A 6000-nucleotide genomic window follows, 5' to 3' on the forward strand; every position below is an offset into this window, starting at 1 on the left:
AATCTTGTATCATGATTAAACTTCCACGAAGTACATCTATAAAGATCAAATGCCTAAAATAATAGTCAAAGTGGGATTGCATTTATAGATGTACTTCCGGATGGATATCTTTGCATTTGTCAAATTATGATTTATGAGGTCATGTATATAATGTCATGATTTCTGAAAACAGCTCAAGAGAGTAGATGGGGTGAGTAATGAGGCTCACATCAATTATACAATTACCTGGAAGGATATCTTGTACATGGGTGAAGAGTTAAGTCGCCTAATCCATCATCATGATCGATGGAAATTAGCTCAATAGTATTAGACTGTGTGAGTAATAGCTCACGTTATCTTGTTACCTTGATGGTTATCATAACTATTATCAAATCACGAGGTCACTTCATGCAGTTTCATGATTGCTGAACATCAGCTCATGATAATAGATGGGGTGAGCAATGAGGACATATTATCTATGTTGGTCGGACTCTCCAAAAATGTAGCCACACCCGTGTCGGATCCTTCAAAAATGCACTATTTTTGGAGGATCCGACATGCACCCGTGTCCATTTTTGAAGAGTCCGAGTAACATAGCATATTATTGCAGAATTACCTCGATGGATATCTTGTATAGTAGCTTAAAGAGTGAAGTCACTTTATGCAGTTGTCATGATCCTAAAATCGGCCAAGAGAATTATTAGACTGGGCGAGTAATGGCTACCATTGTATTGTTACCTGGATGGATATCTCAACAGTTTTCGAACTATGAGGTCACTTCATACATTGTCAGGATTGCTGGAAAACTACTTCAGATAATAGTTCAGGTTAGTAAGGTTCATAGTTTACAATTATGCAAATTGCATGGATGGATATATTGTATATGTGTGAGAGTTGAATCACTTAATACAGTGTCATGATTGCTGAAAATCAGCTCAAGAGAATTAGCCTGGGTGAGTAATTGGTTGCATTGTAACCTGGATGGATATCATAACAGTTATCAGGTCACTTCATACAGTGTCATGATTGCTCAAAATCAGCTCAAGGTAATTCATTGGCTGGGTAAAGTCCCATTACACTTATACAATTGGATGGATGTCTTGTTATATGAGTGGGAGTTGAATCAGTTGAAGAAATGTGGAGTTAACAACAAAAGCAACAACAGCTATAGCAATAACATGGATGGATATCTCGTCTATGGATGATATCTTGTATGTGGTGAAGAGTTAATAACAATAGCAACAACAGCTATGGCAATAACATGGATGGATATCTCGTATATGGTTCGTTATCTTGTATATGGTGAAAAGTTAGCCGCAGCAACAACATGAATGGATATCTCGTATTCTATATGGTGAAAAGTTAACAGCAGCAACAACAACATGAATGGATATCTTGTATTCTATATGGTGAAAAGTTAACAGCAGCAGCAACAACATGGATGGATATCTTGTATATGGTAAAAAGTTAACAGCAGCAACAAGAAGTGTATCATAATACCAAACAAGTTGGACGGTGAAGTGTTATCAAGTAGCTCCAAGACATAGGATGTGACAATGTCAGTTAGAGGTGACAAATAGGTAAGGACAGCATTGCTGGAGGAAGGTAGCAGGTGCTTGGTGGAATAGTCGAAATGCGCACAAGCTGTCTGAACACCAACAACAACCACCGTCATAAAAATGTTGTCAGTACACTACTTTTCTTGCTTCAAGGTATTTAACATTATTTTGTATCTTTTTAGTTATTTTCGATGCACTTGTCAATGGGGAGAAAAGCGTACATTCCTATTTGATTTGTGCTGCAGATCGGCATCTTTGGCTCCTTGATAGACAATGCTGTTGCTGATATAGTGAAAGAGTAGATGGATGGCAGCATGGTTAAGGTTACGTTTTGGCGAACTTTCTGGGGTAAGAGAAAATCTCAACATTGCCTCTTCTGCTTCACAAGTGTTGGAATATCTAGCAATTGAGCTTAGGAGTAGCTTGAGGAGAATGTAAAAGTTCAAGGTCCAGTTCCAGATAAGTCTGTTTTTAGCAAATCTGAGTACGAGATGGTATTATGAGAATCTGCTGATTCTCTTTTATATTAAGTACTTTGGTATTGTAAATATATGTACTCTAGGGTCTTTTCCTATGTACTGACTGTAGTTGGTGAAGCTTGAAACTGTTGTTATTGTACTCTATTTAATACTACTAATGCAGAGGAACTAGTATTAGTAATGGTCCTGGGGAAACCGGACGGAGAAAGATGTAAACATATCAGTAAATCGTTTATCATCATCTCTGTTTTTGTCCTCAATTATTGTATCCTAATGGTCCTTTAATCGGCAGCAAAATGTGGTTAACGTGTCATGTGGCTCTTATGAAACAACTTTCAAAGTGAAAAATCAATTAAAGAATGAAATCAGAAGGCTATGCAAAAAACAAAAGTTCAGAATTGTGAACATAGTTTGTGAGTGTGTTATATATGTACTTGAAGGCTTTTGTTTATCTTAAACCAGAGTTTTTCTGTTCTGAAATAAAAGAACATCTTCCCCTTACTACGCACATTATACTTTGTGAATAATTTCCTTCGATGTAGCACTTGAGTAAATTTTGGAAATAGACCTCTTCAGGATTGACTAGATGACACCATTCTTTGGATTTGAGAAACATCAGTGGACGAGTTTTAATATAACAATTTTTAAACTTTTGCATATGAAAATCGCGAACAGAACACAATGCAGGCGTAGTTTACAGACCTATAGTGTAAAAGCTTAATAGACAAATTGGCAGATTCAAAATTTAGATGTGAGTTCTGAAATAGTTATGGAGTATTATTTGTATTGTTTGCTGATCTTTTAAATCCAAATTACCCAAAATATGAATGCTGGGATTATACTTAAGAGTTCCTCCTTTAAGCTGCCTGACATCACTCATTTTACACTGAAAAGTTTAGGAACAAATCCCATAGCTGAGGTGGTAATGAGAAGTGTGCATAGATAATTTGGATTCTTAGCAATGCTTTAGCACATGAACCATCTGTGGCATAGAATTTTGATCGAGACAACAATTGTGTAGAGCTGTGCCTAAGAGACATATCACCTTCGGATGTCGTCTTTTACAAAATATACCAGTGCCTATAGACAGCTCTTGGGGTGTTTTATTCTTCCTTAAGATGGCTTTGAATTATAGTCTTGAATCTATTGATGCATGCTTCTGCTTTTAGCAGAGTATGCTTTAAGCATGCAGCCTTATATATACTCAATAATGGTGTTTTATTGAGAGGGAAATATGTAATTGATTGGGGGTTGTTCATCAATGAAGCATCGCACTTTCTCTCACGTAGTACCCTAAAACTGCTTTCCTTTGTTTTCTTCGTTTGTAGGGTCTGAATGTTTAAAGCATTTTGCTACATGACACATTAGTAATGTGCAGTGTTGCACACTCCACTTGACCACTTTGCTCTCTAATTTTGGAGCATATGGAGTCACAGGCTAAAATTTTGTTAATTTTCTCTCACAGAAGACAATTACCACTAAGTAAGTATTCTATTGTATTGATAATGCTAGACTCACAGAACAGTGCAGGTGTTGGTTCTACATATTTCTGATTATCCTCCACTCACTTTTCAAGAAAGGCCACCTCACATTTGCAGTGCACCATGCTATTAATGGAGGTACAAGTAGACACGATTGTTGGGTTGTCCATTGTCAAATGTAATGACAAAAGATCTCTTATGTTTTAGCTTTGATCAGCCAACAGTTATCTGTGGTAGAGATAGATACACATTAATGATGAGTAAATATCATCCAACCCCAAAGTAGAACTCAATAAGAAGGATAATTCGCTTTTAGATTCATTCTTTACAAGCTGTAGTCTTCTATACTTCTTTCTTGCTTTTATGACTACAGTATTATTCCAAGAGTTGGCTCTTAAATATTATGAGGGCCTTTTGGGGGGAGATACGTATAAAAATAAATAAATTAATTAAAACAATTAAAAAAAAAAAAAAAAAAAACGAAAATATTGGGAAGACACTGGCTGTTGCACAGTGGGAAAATCGACGAAATTGCATCCTTAACATTTGCATCTTTGACAAATCTTCATGATGTTATTACCAGTGGTATGAATTTTATAAAATGTTTCATATTACACGAAATTGTCGAGCTACGATGAATCATAACATTGCTCAATTTGTGAGAAATAATAAAAATGAGCCAGGATTTTTAGTTTATGGCATTTGAATAACAATTATTTTTGCTTAGGGGTTCAAAAATGAATAGTTATACATATTAATAATTTTTTAATGCAAACACAGGGTTGAGCCAAAATTGATGGGTTTGGTGGATTCGTAACTTTAAGGCCGGTTATGTCTGAGAATAGGTTCAGAGTAGCCCCTTAAGTATACTCCTGAGCAATTTTGATCTACATTTGCCAAAACTGAGCACTTTGAATCCCCGTCAAATGTTTAACAAATTTTATATGTTGGATTTTATGGGAACTGTGGGGAAAAAACAAAGAGAAAGGATTTAGCGAGACCTCACCCTTGAAGATGAAGGTTTCATGGTTTTCGCTATTCTATTTCTAGAGTTTGACGCAATTTTTTGAGGAACAACTTCTGCTATTTTTGTTGTCTTGTGCAGTTTTCGCGTTATAGTTTCTAAGATTTGATGGGACTTTCCTTGTGTTTCTGGTTAAATTTCATTTTCACAAATCCCCTCAATCTAACCGACAAAATTTCTAAAAATACTTAACGGAAATAAAAGCACTCACTTTCAACAACTTAAAAGACTAAATTGCTACAGTATATTTAAGGCACTATTTTAAACTCATCCACAAACGTAGGGGACCATTTTTATTATTTTCTCCCTAATTCGTTGATTGAGTGGATATGAATCTAAACAGATACGCCTATTGTAGCATCTGCCTTTTTCACCCAAAAGTTGATGTAAAAATCATGGAAAATTATACATATTCACATCTCTTTTCGTCCTCCTTTTTCTTCTTCTTTTGTGTCACTTTGTGCAATAATTCATTGGTGTTTGTGTACAAATTTGTTTGCTGTTTGGTGGGGGCAAGTGTAGTAATGAATTAAAGATTCTATGCTACTGAAGGTTGGTACAAAAATTACTCTTTTCACGCTTTGCACAGAAGAGAGTTGCTCTCTTTAATGTTCATAATAATAATTCTAAATCGAAGTGTTCAAAGGGACATATTATCTGCGGTTTGGTAGCTGCAGTACATTATTGGTCCTAGCTAGGTTTTTGTCACCCCCTCCCTCTGTCCAATATTTTTTACACTCCAAAATTGTCCTTTGTCTACCCCATGTTTGACATGTTCATTTAGTTTCAGCCATGATAATTATCTTGTCTTCTAAGACAAATTAGAAGTTTTATAAATCCCATACTTGCACTAACTGGATACAGTTCAAGTATAAACTTCAACAGTACACGCTAATCTTAGTAGGCATTTGGCCATTGAATTATCTCATATTTTGATTTCAAATCATCAGATTATGAAGTCTGCACAAAATTTTAATTTCAACTTCAAATCATGACTTCAAACCCTAAATTCCAAAAAGTAGGATGTGGAATTCCAAATTGTGATTTAATTTATTTTTTTTTAAATGTAAAACTTGACTCATAAGTTTATATTTTGTACAAAAAAAAAATCCATAAGAATAATTACCAACCATATATTACTCTTACCAACCATATTTATATTTACTCCGATCGGGAAATGCATGCTCGACGTGAACAGATTGTTCGTACTATGTGGGAGGATTATATTACAGAGTAGTTACACTATAATTCGTGTTCAATTTTTCTTTTTTATTGAAGTAAAGTTCGATCAATAAATGTTGCATGTTTTAGAAAGGCCTTCTGGTACCATATTATACTTGTTATGAATTATGGTTTGCTAAGCTAGTAAGATAGTATAAGAATTGTGGAAGTTTTGATAGTTTTAACAAATTGTGGAGTTTTCATGTTTATGAAAAAAAATACAAACTTAAGAAATCTAAATTGCAGGTTCAAATCAA

The sequence above is a fragment of the Lycium barbarum genome, chromosome 2 (genome assembly GCF_019175385.1).
Source record: "Lycium barbarum isolate Lr01 chromosome 2, ASM1917538v2, whole genome shotgun sequence".
Lineage (NCBI taxonomy): Eukaryota > Viridiplantae > Streptophyta > Magnoliopsida > Solanales > Solanaceae > Lycium > Lycium barbarum.